This window comes from Nomascus leucogenys, chromosome 5 (assembly GCF_006542625.1).
Source record: "Nomascus leucogenys isolate Asia chromosome 5, Asia_NLE_v1, whole genome shotgun sequence".
NCBI classification, from domain to species: Eukaryota; Metazoa; Chordata; class Mammalia; order Primates; family Hylobatidae; genus Nomascus; species Nomascus leucogenys.
The window spans coordinates 91,619,049-91,633,281 of NC_044385.1; positions in this window are offsets into that span (position 1 = coordinate 91,619,049).

Consider the following 14,233-nt stretch of genomic DNA (forward strand, 5'->3'; position numbering starts at 1 on the left):
TTAGAGCCATATATATATATGGGATTTTTATATATTATGAGAAACTTAACCCCTTTATTGTACATAGTACTCTTCTTCTTTTCTCATAGTCTTCTCTGTTCTAAAGTTGTCTTCGTCAGAAATTAACACCGCTACTGGAACTTTCTTTTGAATTTTAGCATGTTATAACTTTCAGCTTTTGACATCTCTGAGATTTTATATTAAGGAGGGTTTATTGAAGACAGTACATAATTGTGTTTGTATTTTAACCACTCTGAAAATCTGATTTCAATTGATACATTTAGAGATATAGTTAATGTTACTATGATATAATTAGATTGATATTTATCATGTTTGTATTAATAACTATTTTCTATTCCTGGCATCTGTTCTGTTTCTTTTTTTCTCTTCCTTTTATGCTTCTCTGGTTTAATTGAACATTTTATATGATTTCATTTTGTTTCCTCTCATCAGTTAGACTACTTTTTAGGAACTTTTTTTGGTTGTTTTCTAGCGTTTACAATGTGTTTTTAAATTAACCTTAATTCACCCTCAAATAACCCTATGCCATTTTATCTGCAGTGGAGAAAATTTATAACAATATATTCCCAATTCATTTCTCCCATTCTTTATTATATTGCTGTTATTTATTTCATTTATTCCAGTGATATAATTACCTAATACATTATTACTATTATTGCTCTAAACAAATAATTATCTTTTAAATCATTTGAGTATAAGAAAAATAAAACACATTATTTCATCTTCATTTATTCTTTCCACAATGCTTTCTCTTTGTTTAGATAGATATGTTTCTTACTTTAGATTTGTTTTTCTACCTGAAAAACTTGTTTTAACATTTCTAACAAGGCAGTTCTGCTGGCAATAAATTTCCTCCGTCTTTGTTTGTCTCAGACATCTATTTCTTCTGTACTTTTAAAGAATGATATTACTGGATATTGAATTTCAGATTGTTGGGTATTTTTCTTTCAACATGAAATATTTCACTTCACTTTTTTCTTGTGTGTATGGTTTCTGATAAGAAATACACTGTAATTTTTATCCTGTTTCTTCCGTGGGAAACCCCTCTCTCAGCTTTATACAATTTTCACTTTGTATTTGCTTTTCTATCATTTGAATACTGTATGCCTATTTTGGTTTGCTTTTTAAATTTATCATGCTTATTTTTTTCTGAGCTTCCTGAAGTGTAGTTTGGTGTCTATAATTAATTTATAAAGTTCTTTTTCATTAATATTTCAAATATTCCTTATGTTCTATGCCCTTTTGCTTCTCCTTTCAAACCCAATGACATTTACAGGATACCTGTTGATATTTTCTTGATGGTAAAGCTCACAAAAAAAATATTTCCATCATATGGTGCAGCTCCAGGAGTTTCTCATTCTCCTGCTATTCCACATAGCTTACAGTAATTTGTCGAAATTGCAATTTAAATGTTCTTACTAGTTTATGGCTCCAGCAGCTTCTGCTCCAGGTAGGAGCCTGATTATGACTGTGGATTCACCTGTCTCTAGATTTTGGTGTAGTTGTCTGCCCTGTGACTTCAAATCTCTGATGCGTCAAAGAAAAGTATTTGTTTTCTAGAAAGTCCAGCTCTTTCTTTTTGTATGAATGGGAGTATGGACTTCCAAACTTTTTATAAGTCAGAGCTAAAACCGGAAGTCCCTGAGAATAGATTTCTGATATCTATCAGAAAATCAAGTCAAAAGAAAAATGTTGCAATAGAGTTATGAGTTGGAAAATAATTGTGTAGAAAGAAAGGGCCCAGCCACTGGTTAATTCTAAAACATAAAACAAATATGGTACATGTTCCTCTATAAGTTTCAGTTTCTAAATGTAACTCAGAAATCAGACAGGCCATAGGAATTGCATGTTGTTTTTAAGAAATAGTTGGGGATTAATTGACTGAAAAAATTCAACTCAATTGACTTAGTCACCCTTAATTTCATGGACTACTGTTGCATTGCAAGACACGAAGCTGAGACATGCTTCTAGCTTGTAAGTGTGTCCTCATTGCACTATATCACTGGTTCTCAAGTGTGTGAGACTCCAATAGCACCAAGAAAATTATCTGGCAGCTTTTTCAAAATGCACATTTTGGATCTTATCCCAGACATATTGAATCAGAAATTCTGGGAATAAGGCCCAGAAATCTTTTTATTCAAAAAAGCCCTTCAGGTCATTCTAATGCAGACTAAAGTTTGATAACTGATTTCCTATATCATATTATAGAATGATTTCAACTGTAGTATTCCCCTAGAAGGTCAACACACCACATCCTGGGGATTGCTCTTTCCCCAGGTCCCTTGTTTACAGGAAAGCAGTAGAAGCAAGCTTGATTCTGCTGCAGGCCAAAACTATGTGGTCACTTAATATGACAGTATTATTCCATTAGAAAGGCACCTTGATGAAGATTAGCCAATTAAAATGCCTCATTTGAAAATTTGGCTTTGGAATTTACTTGAATAAAGAAAATAAGTCAGCACCTCTAGATGAGGGCTATTTTCTTTTTTTTTTTCTTCTTTTCTTGAGACAGAGTCTCACTCTGTTGCCCAGGCTGGAGTGCAGTGGTGCAATCTCGGTTCACTGCAAGCTCCACCTCCCAGGTTCAAGCGATTCTCCTGCCTCAGCCTCCCAAGCAGCTGGGACTACAGGTGTGCCACCACACCCGACTATTTTTTTGCATTTTTAGTAGAGGCGGGGTTTCACCATGTTAGCCAGGATGGTCTCGATCTCCTGCCACCATGATCAGCGATGAGGGCCATTTTCAAATGTAGTCTGGAAAGTATAAAGGCTAGCTTTCCCAAAGAGAATAGAGCTGAAATGTAGAGATATTTCAAGGAACACTCAAGACAGATCCCTTTATTTTTTAGTTTCTACTGTGCTCTATCAGCAGTTCTCATCCAAACCAGAGGTAAAGCTGAACTCCTAACACTGTGTTCTTTGTTAAACTTATACATTCTGGTAAGTAAATACAAATTTTGCCAAAGCTAGATTGATTGGGATTCTTTGTAAAAGAAAAAGAGTTGTAAACATCTCAACAGGTAGAAGATTTTCTCCTGATTATTAGGAAGCATCTTTCTTGCCTATAATGCTTTCTGATATTTATTTAACAAAAGACAAAATAATTTATATCCAGCTTCAAATGAAGAGCTCAAACACTCTTAAGAGGAAGAGATTTTACATTACTATGTATTTGATCTGGTGAAAAGGCACATTCCAGAAAAGTTTTCATGGATGTGTATAGTCTATCAAGTACCATTGACAGGTCTAAGACTGGACTGGCAGCATATTCACAGTTGTCTTATTCCATTTTATGTTGTTGTAACAGAGTACCTGATGCTGGGTAATTTATTTTTTAAAAAGAGGTTTATTTGGCTCATGATTCTGGTAGCTGGAAGGCTCAAGGATAGGCAGCTGCATCTGGTGAGGGCCTCATGCTGTTTCAACTTACGGTGGAAGGTGGAAGGGAAGCTGGTATATACAGAGACTATTTTGCAAGAGAGGAAGAAAGAGTGAGAAATCCAAGAAGCCAGCTTTTTATCAACACATTCTAGAGGAAACTAATCCATTGCAGTAAGAGAAACAACTCACTAACTCTTGAGGGAGGTCATTAATTTATTTATGAGGGATCTACCCCCATGACCAAAATACTTCCCAGTAGGCCCCACTTTCCAACACTTCACATTGTGAATCAAATTTTAATGTGAATTCTGGTGGGGACAAACCATGTCTAAACCAGAGTAACAATTAAACATCGCTGGGCTGCAACAGCATCTGTGGACACAGTCACATAAACACTTGCATTCACTCACTCATTTCTGCTATTGCTCAAAATTCCAGTGGGCAGTACATACACACACACATATACACCACCCCCACCTCCCAAAAAATAAACCTAATAACTGCTAGGATATCTGCCTTTGTCCAAGATGTCTCTCTGTTTTCCAAACCAGACAACTGAAATGAAGATTTACAGAAAACACATATTTGACATGTGTGAGTACAAAATTTATGAGGTGGAAAAGGTTTAATTGTTTATTGCAGTACATTGCAATATATTTTCTTGAGTAATACCTAATGTCCTGGAAATAAAGAATGCCAAACCAAAATACAACTAAAGTTTTAAGAGTTATCTTACCATTGTGAGCAAGTCAAATAGATCTATTAATTTATTTAGTCTTTCTTTAGATCTTTTTTCAGTAAGGCATTTCCAATAAAATAAGAAAATGAAGGCATTATGATTTGATATTTATCACTGCTTATTGAAATAAACAAAAATACCTCAACTATCTTTTATGGGACAGCCATTTTGAATGATCACTGCCCATCAGCAAGGAGCAGAAAAGTATATAAATACTTAATTACTAGCAAACTAATGATTTTATGGTTGTATTTTCTTAATTAATGGCCTAGCTAATTGTGAAAATAATTAAATGAACTCTTAATTTAAAGAAATTTGTTGTGGTAAAAACAAACAACATTAAATTTACTATCTTAATTATTTTTAAGTGTACAGTTCAGTAGTGTTAAATATATTCATTGTTGTAGCACAGATCTCTAGAATTTTTCATCTCGCAACATTAAATCTCTATGCCCATGAAACACCAATTTCCTCTCCCTTATCCCTCCAGGCTTTGTCAACCCTTATGTACTTCATATAAGCAGAAGCATATAGTATTTGTCTTTTTGTGACTGGATTATTTTGATTAGCATCATGTCCTTGAGGTTCATCCATGTTACTGCATGTTACAGGATTTTTTTAAGGATGGATAATATTCTATTGTATATGTATATAGGACATTTTATTTATTCAGTCCTAGAAATTAGGGCGGCTTCTGCTTCTTGATTATTGTGAATAATGCTGCAATAAACAGGGATATGCAAATACCCTTTTGTGATCCTGCTTCCAGTTATTTCGGACACATACCCAGAATTGAGATTGCTGGGATCAAATGGTAATTCTATTTTTAATTTATTGGAGGGATCTACATACTGTTTTTAATAATGGCTACCATTTTACAATCATATCCACAGTGCACAAGAGTTCCAGTTTCTGTGCATCCTCAGAGACACTTGTTTTTTCTGTTCTTTTGATAGTTGCCATCCTAATGGGTATGAGGTAATATCTTACTATATATTTGATTTGCATTTCTCTTATGATGAGTGATTTGAGCATCATTTTGTTACGGGTGAGTCTTTGATCTTAGAGGTCCCAAGATGTAGTGGGCCACTCCCAAGATGGTGGTGGCCACTCTCAAGATGGCAGCAAGCCTTTTGTTCTCTGACCTGGGGTTCTTGGCCTCATGGATTCCAAGGAATGGAAACGTGGGCCATGCGGTGAGTGTTATAGCTCTATTAGAAGCCATGGGTCATGGAAGAGAACCGTGGAACCCAACAACTAGTGTTCAGCTCGGTTAGGACAAACCCTGGGCCCTTAGCCATGCAGGAGCAATGGAAAGCCTCTATCTGGATTGGGAGCGGCAATGGGCGCCTCACTGGATCAGGAGCGCAGCGGACACCCTGCCGGATCCGGAGGGATGGAAGTCAGCAGCGGGTCTGGACTGCGGCAAACAGCAGTGGTGGACGGCAAGCGAAAGTTCAGCTCGAGCCGTAACAAACACAGACCAGAAGAGTGTGCAGTTGCAAGATTTAACAGAGTGAAAAAAGAGCTCTCATACAACAGGAGGGGACCCAAAGGGGGTTGCCCACTCCCTGCTCAAATGCCTGGGTTTATATCCCGACCATTGTCCCTCCCCCGTGCTCTCAGATGATACATGATTTGACTATTTCTTTACCTCCTGCTTTTGCCTAATTTGTATTTTAGTAATCCCTCTTTACTACCTGATTGGTCGGGTGTGAGCTGAGTTACCAGCCCTGTGTTTAAAGGTGGCTGTGGTCACCTTCCCCAGCTAGGCTTAGGAATTCTTAGTCGGCCTAGGAAATCCATCTAGTCCTATCTCTCAATTTCATGTTTGTTGGGCATTTGTACACCATCTTAGAAGAATTGTCTGTTCACACCCTTTGGCCATTTTTATAGGATTATTTGGTGTGTGTGTGTGGGGGGGTGTTGTTATTGCTGAGTTGAAACACTTTCTTATATATTGTAGATTCACATATATGATTTACAAATATTTACTCCCATTCTGTAGCCTGACTTTTTATTCTGTTGATACTTTCCTTTAATGCACAGAAGGTTTTAAGTTTGATATAGTCCCATTTGTCTAGTTTGCTTTCTGTTGCTTGTGCTTTTAATGTCATATTTAAGAAATCCTTGGCAAATTAAATGTTCTGAAGCTTTTCTGCTTGTTTTCTCCCATGACTTTCACAGTTTTAGATTTTAACCTTTAGTTCATTGATCTATTTTGAGTTGATTTTTGTTTATGGTACAAAGTAAGGGTTCAAGTCTATTATTTTCATATGAACACCCAGTAGTCCCAACATCTCTTGTTGAAAAGGCTGTGTAGTCTTGCTTCTTCAAAGTTTGTTTACACATATATGCACAGGTTTATTTCCAGGCTCTCTATTACGTTCAATTGGTCTATTTTTCTTCTGCTATTGATTTCTAGTTTTATTCTCTTGTAGATGGAGAAGATACTTTTTATGATTTTAATCTTCTTAAATGTATTAAATATTTGTTTTGTTGCCTAACATGTGGTCTCTTTTGGAGATTAGTCCATGTACACTTAGAAGACTATGTATGCTACTGTTGCTGTATGGAACCTTCTATATATGTCTGTTAGGTCTCATTGCTCTACAGTGTTATCACAGTTCTCTATTCTGATTTTTCTTATTTCTTTATTATTTCTCTATTAAATCTTTTTTTAAAAATAATTTCAAATTTTATTTTAGATTCCGGGGGTAAATGTTCAGTTTTGTTACATGGGTAGATTGTGTGATGCTGAGCTTTGGGATGTGACTGAAGCCTTCACCCAGGAAGTGAGTATAATACCCAATAGGTAGTTTTTCAGCCCATGGCATGGCACCCTCCCTTCCAGCAGTCTCCAGTATCTATCCTCCCATCTTTATGTCTGTGGGTATTCAATGTTTAGCTCCCACTTTGAGAACATGTGATATTTGGTTTTATGTTCCTGAGATAATTTACTTAGGATAACGGCCTTCAGCTGCATCCATGTTGCTGCAAAGTACCTGCTTTTGTTTTTTTTATGTCTGCATGGAATTCCATTGTATATCTGTACCATATTTTCCTCATTCAATCCACTTCTGATGGGCACCGAGGTTGATTCTATGTCTTTGCTATTGTGAAGAGTACTGCAATGAACATACAAATACACGTGCCTTTTTTGAGAACAATTTAATGCTTTGGGTATGCACCCTGTAATGAGATTGCTGGGTTGGACGGCAGTTGTGTTTTAAGTTCCTTTAGAAATATCCTAACGGCTTTCCACAGAGACTGAACTAATTTGCATTTCCACTAAAATGTTCTCTTTTCTCTGTAGCCTCACCAGCTTCAGTTATTTTTTGACTTTTTAATAATAGCCATTCTGACTGGTGTGAGATGCTATTTCATTGTGGTTATGGTTTGCATTTCTATGATGATTAGCGATGTTGAGCATTTTTTCATATGTTTTTTGGCCACTTGTATGTCCTCTTTTTGAGAAGTGTTTATGCATTTTGCCAATTTTTAATGTGAGTTTTTTTTTTTTTTGCTTGCTGGTTTTCTTTAAATTTGTTATAAATGCTGGATATTAGACCCTTGTCAGATACATAGTTTACAAATATTTTCTCCCATTCAGTAGATTGTTCCCTATATTCTGTTGAGAGTTTATTTTGCTCTGCAGAAGCTCTTTCATTTAATTAGGTCCACTTGGAAAAACTTTCTTAGTTGCAATCAGCCATAAATTCTTTGCCAAGGCTGATGTTGAGTAGGCTATTTCTTGGTTTTCCTTCTAGGATTCTTATAGTTTGAAGTTCTACATTTAAATCTTTAATCCACCTTGAGTTCATTTTTGTGTATGATGAAAAGTAGGGGTCTGATTTTATTCTTCCACATAAGACCAGTTATCCCAGAACCATTTGTGGAATAGGAAGTTCTTTTCTCATTGCTTGTTTCTGGGGACTTTGTCAAAGATCACATGGTTATAGGTGTGTGGCTGTATTTCAGGGTTTCTTTATTCCATTTCACTGGTCTATGGGTCTGTTTTTGTGCTGCTCTTTACTGATGTTCTGTCTGATTGTTCTAATCATAACTGAAACTGGGCTATGGAAGACTACTATTGTTATTGTGTTGCTATCTATTTCTCTCTTCAATTCTGTCAGTGTTTGCTTCATGTATTTAAGGGCTCTAATGCTATACATATATACATTTATAATTGTCATATTTTTCTGGTGAATTGATAATTTTATCATATTATAATGTTCTTCTTTTTCTCTTGCGAGTGCCTTTGTCTCCATATATATTGGGTCTGATATATGTATGGGCATGCCTGCTGTCTTTAGGTTCTCATTTATGTAGCAAATCTTTTTTCATCCTTTTACGTTCAGCTTATGTGTGTCCGTAGATATAAAGTGAGTCTTTTGTAGACAGCACACAGTTGGATCCTGGGTTTTGTTTTTTAACTTAGTTTTTATTTTTTTTTATTCAGCCCCTCTGCGTCCTTTAATTGGTGACTTGAAATTCATATATATTTATAGTAATCACTAATAAGAAGATAATAATACCATTTTAGTCATTATTTTCTATATGTCTTGTAGCTGTATTATCTCTCCTTTCTCCTCTTGTTTGCTTCCTTTGTGTTCTATTGTTTCTTTTCTTTTCGTGTGGTGACATGTTTTGATTCTCTTTTCATTTCATTTTGTGCACATTCTGTAATTTCTTTGTGACTGACATTACATTGCATAAAATATTTTTAAATTATAGCAATCTATTTCTAATTGATAGCAACTTAGTTTTAATCACATATAAAAATGTTACTCTTTTGCATCTCTGCTTTTCCACTTAATGTAATTGATGATACAAATTTCTCCTTTTATTATATATCGATTAACATAAATTTAGTTACATTTTATGCTTTTTTCTTTAAAATTATTTACTAAATTTAAAAGTAATGAGTATAACTATATTACAATACTACAAGATCCTATATTGTCTGTAAACTTACTGTTGGCAAAGAGTTTTGTATTTTCAGACAGTTTTGTGATGCTGTATAGTGTCTTTTTTGTTTCAAATTAAAGGATTCTCTTTAGCATTTCTTGTAGGGCAGAAATGGATACATGAATTATCAAAGAATTCATCAAAAAGTGATGAATTCATTGATAATTCATGTATCCATTTTTTTAGGTCAGTTTCCGAAAGAAAGTATTTTTTTCTTTTAATTGGACCATGCTTTTGTTTCTTTATATGCCTGTTATATTTTGTTGCGACTTGGGAACTTGAAAGCAATACCGTTACTCTTAGTATTTATGGTCTGGACTCATACGGGCAGGACATTCACCAATCAAGCTGGCTAAAGATTCTGGAAGCCTTTTCTGGGGATATGTCTTCTTTGTGCTGTACATATAATTTCCTAGATAACGAGCACTTATTTCTACTCAAGAGTTCTCCTTGGTGATTATTGGTGGTACTGCTGACTCTCTAGTGCTAGGCAAACTGAGGAGTTCTTCTTTGTTTTAAGAAGCCCTCATCCTAGTGCCTATTACTGTCAGCATTTATATTCCGACAAGACAGAAATCAATCCCTCAAAGAGCTGTCTAAAAATGTCAGAAGGTTGGACATACATGCCATTCTTCTTCTTCTCCCTAGACAGAAGCTAGAAGTTGAAAATTTTCTCCTGATCAGGCCATGCTTCCTGGGAGGAGAAGCTATTGGAAGTACATTGCTGTGAATATTCCTATCAGCTTTCATGTGGTTCTTCTTGGGTTGCTTGCACTGCAAGAACCTCTTAACTGGTTCCTAGATTTTTCACAATGGTAATTCCTCTGTGTATTGTTGTCATGGGAGAAGGAAAACCTAGAGCTTCACATTTAGCCATCTTGCTAATGTCATCCTTCCTGGAAAGAAGTTTGATTTATGTACTCAAATATAAACTGAATATTTTTTCTGCTATCCATTTGAAAACTAATAAAGTTCTATTAATGATAAAAAGGATATTCTGCTTGATAAAAGATGAAAGAATTTTGGTTATATTTTTCATAGAAATTGTATCATTTAAGGTAATATAATTTTTATTTAGTCTGCAGTCATTATTTTAAAAAAGTTTTGCTTTTATTAAAACTGTATTAATTTTATAAAGCAAAAGAATCCATTTGCTCTGGACAAATGTCAGTTCTTAGTGAGGGCAGGGATCAATAATTTCCAGAAAGTTTATAATATGACATTACCATTTGAGTATATTTTTTTGAATCTGTTGTGGCTTTGATTAGAAGCAATACTAAGATAAGAATTTAGGCACACAACTTAATACAGATTGATAAATTTAATCAATTCTCAGTAAAGATACTGCTACTTTACTTAGACATTGGGTGATTTGTTCATGTTATTTAATCTCTCTGCGTGTCAGTTTTCTTATATCTAAAATATTGCAAGGATAATACCCACGTAAAAGGATTGTTCTGAAGATTAAATAGTACTAACAATAATAGTAGCAGAAGCAGTAGTAACAGTAATACTAGCAGTATTGGCTAACGTATATTGACTGCCTATCATGTGTTGGGCAGAGTGTTAAGAGGTTTACATGCATTAACTCATAGCGCATTTTCTGAAATATAATATTAGCACTCAATAAATGTTAACTCATTGTCATTATTACTGCCACTATTCATGAAAAGCACCAAATTGAATTTGATTACAAAATTACATGACAGGTCACTAGAAAAAAACCTATGTTGAAAGAGGCAATAGAGAATTCTAATTTTAGTGAAAAAATCATTTGTAACTGAAAAAATGCCTGTATATATATATATATATTTTTTTTTTGAGACGGATTTTTGCTCCGTCACCCAGCATATTTTATACCACCAGAAATGGTTTTAAAGAAATTTGAGACATGCAAAGTTGTTTTTACCTTTAAGCTTTTTATTGGATAATTGTACCCAATAAAAGGATGTACTGGTTCTTTCTTTCTATCATTGATATTCTTACTTTCCCATTTAAAGTTTCCTCTGGCCACCAAAGTCTCTCATTTTAATGTGATTCCATGGATCTATTTCTTTTTCTTTATTCATACATAACAAGAATTTCAGGCCTTATTATAGTTTTTATCTCTTCTGATATCTGTGAAAATAGACTGATGATATTTTATGTACCTATACATCTGTACATTACTCATTTTCATTAAAAACTCATTAAGACACATACATATATGTGTATGTGTACATGTGCGTCTGTTTACTAAAATGATATCTCTATTTAAAAGAAAACATTTTAAATATAAATCTTAAATTTTATATTTTTCATGCTCATGCATTGATAAACAGATGAAATAATATGTTTTGGTCTGGATGACTTTTAGTGGGCTCTGGAATTGCCATGTAGGTTTTTTCTGCATTGATCGTATTATCTTTGGGGATGACTCTATTCAAGAACATCAGCGATCCAGATTTTTAGCAAATATTTTTTATGGTTTCCTTGTCCTAAAACATGACTTCATTCTTGTCATCCCATAACTTTTTAAAAATTTACATATTTTATATAACATTGTACACTTATATTATGATTTAACTATTCAGTATGTGGTAGAACACATATATTCTATTGTGAAAAAAATAAATAGCAGTTGATTGAGAAAAACTAACAGGTTTGAGCAACACAGGTTTAGGAATTAAGTGCAGAGATTAATTTTGTTTCCATTCAGAGTTCTTCACACCAACATTGGAATTCATATAAATGTAGTGTCTTTAGGGCATTAAAATATAAGAAAAAATAGTGCTAACCGATGTCAGGGAGAAAAATATCTGTTATAACCACTCTTCCTCTTTTAAGATTCTACATCAGTGCTGCTCAGATTTTAGTATTTCCAGGAATTACCTTACAATGTCATAAAAAGTTGATTTCAATTTTCTAAGTCTGGAGTGAAATTTAACTGTGCATTTCTAACCAGCTCTTAGCGGGTGGTTGCCAGATACCAGATGAAATCTTGAGCTTTCCAAGGAAAAATAATCTAAACTCAAGTAAATTGTATAATGTTACTTTAAAAGTATTTAGGGGAACAAAGAAGCTCAAAATCCCTGTCTTTATAATAAAAAATTTATTCCTATGGAAACCAAATAATTCAAGCAACTAAAAATCAGTTAACACAGTTTGTTATTTAAGATGACAAAAAATGCATATCCTTTTCAGAGAAGCGCTTCAAGATGGCTAACTAGAGACATCCAGCACTCACCTCCACAAAGAACAAAAATAGCAGTAGATAATCACAGTTTGAATAGTGGATGATATGGTTTGGCTGTGTTCCCACCAAAATCCCATCCTGAATTTTAGCTCCCATAATTTCCATGTGTTGTGTGAGGGACCCAGTGGGAGATAATTGAATCATGGGGGCTGTTTCTCCCATACTGTCCTCATAAGTCTCACAAGATCTGGTGGTTTTATAACAGTATTCTTCTTTCACTCGGCTCTCATTCTGTCTTGCCTGCTGCTATGTCAGATAGGCCTTTTGCCTTCTGCCATGATTGTGAGGACTCCCCAGCCATGTGGAACTGCGAGTCCAGTAAACCTTTTTTTCCTTATAAATTACCAAGTCTCAGGTATGTTTTTATCAGCAGTATGAGAACAGACTAATGCAGTAAATTGGTACCGGTAGCTGGAGACACTGGTGTAAAGATATCCAAAAATGTGGAAGCAACTTTGGAATTGGGTAACAAGCAGAGGCCAGAAAAATTTGGAGGGCTCAGAAGACAGAAAAATGTGTGAAAGTTTGGATTTCCCTAGAGACTTGTTGAATGGCTTTGACCAAAATGCTGATGATGATAGGGACAATGAAATACAGGCTAAGGTTGTCTCAGATGGAGATTAGGAACTTGCTCGGAAATGGCGTAAAGGTGACTCTTGCTATGTTTTAGCAGAGACTGGTGGCATTTTGCCCCTGCCCTAGAGATCTGTGCAACTTTAAATTTGAGGGAGATGATTTAGAATATTTGGCAGAAGAAATTTCTAAGGAGCAAAGTACTCAAGAGGTGACTTGGGTGCTGTTAAAAGCATTCAGTTTTAAAAGGGAAACAGCATGAAAGTCAGAAAATTTACAGCCTGACAATATGATAGAAAAAAAAAATCCCATTTTCTGAGGAGAAATTCAAGCCAGCTACAGAAATTTGCATGAGTAACAAGAAGCCAAATGTTAATCACAAAGACAACAGGGAAAATGTCTTCAGCATGTGTCAGAGACCTTTGCAACTGGCCCTTCTGTCACAGGCCCAGAGGCCTAGAAGGAAAAAATGGTTTCATGGGCTGGGCCCAGGACCTCCTGCTGTATGCAGCCGAGTGACTTGGTGCCCTGCATCCCAACCAAGCTAGCCACAGCTAAAAAGGGCCAAGGTACAGCTCGAGCTGTGGCTTCCGAGAGTACAAGCCACAAGCCTTGGCAGTTTCCAGGTGGTGTTGAACCTCAGGTGCAAAGAAGTCAAGAATTGAGGTTTGGAAACCTCCGCCTAGATTTCAGAGCATGTATGGAAGTAGCTAAATTTCCATGCAGAAGCTTGCTGCAGGGGAGGGGAGCTCATGGAGAACCTCTGCTAGGACAGTGTGAAAGGGAAATAAGGGGTTGAAGCCCACACAGAGTCCCTACTGGGGCACTACCTAGTGGAGCTATGAGAAGAGGGCCACCATCCTCCCAAACCCAGAATGGCAGATCCACTGACAGCTTGCACCATGCTCCTGGAAAAGCTACAGGCACTCTATGATAGCAACCGAGAAGGAAGCCGTACTTTGCAAAGCCACAGAGACAGAGCTGCCCCAGGCCATGGGAACCCGCCTCTTGCATGACTGCATGTAAGACATGGAGTCAAAGGAAGTCATTTGAGAGCTTTAAGATATGACTTCCCTGCTGGATTTTGGACTTGCATGGGCCTTTAGCCTATTCATTTTGGCCAATTTCTCTCATTTGGAATAGGTGTATTTATCCAAAGCCTTATCCCCATTGTATCCAGGAAGTAACAACTTGCTTTTGATTTTGCAGGCTCATAGGTGGAAGAGACTTGCCTTTTCTCAGATGAGACTTTGGACTGTGTACTTGTGAGTTAATGCTGAAATGAGTTAAGACTTTGGGGGACTGTTGGGAAA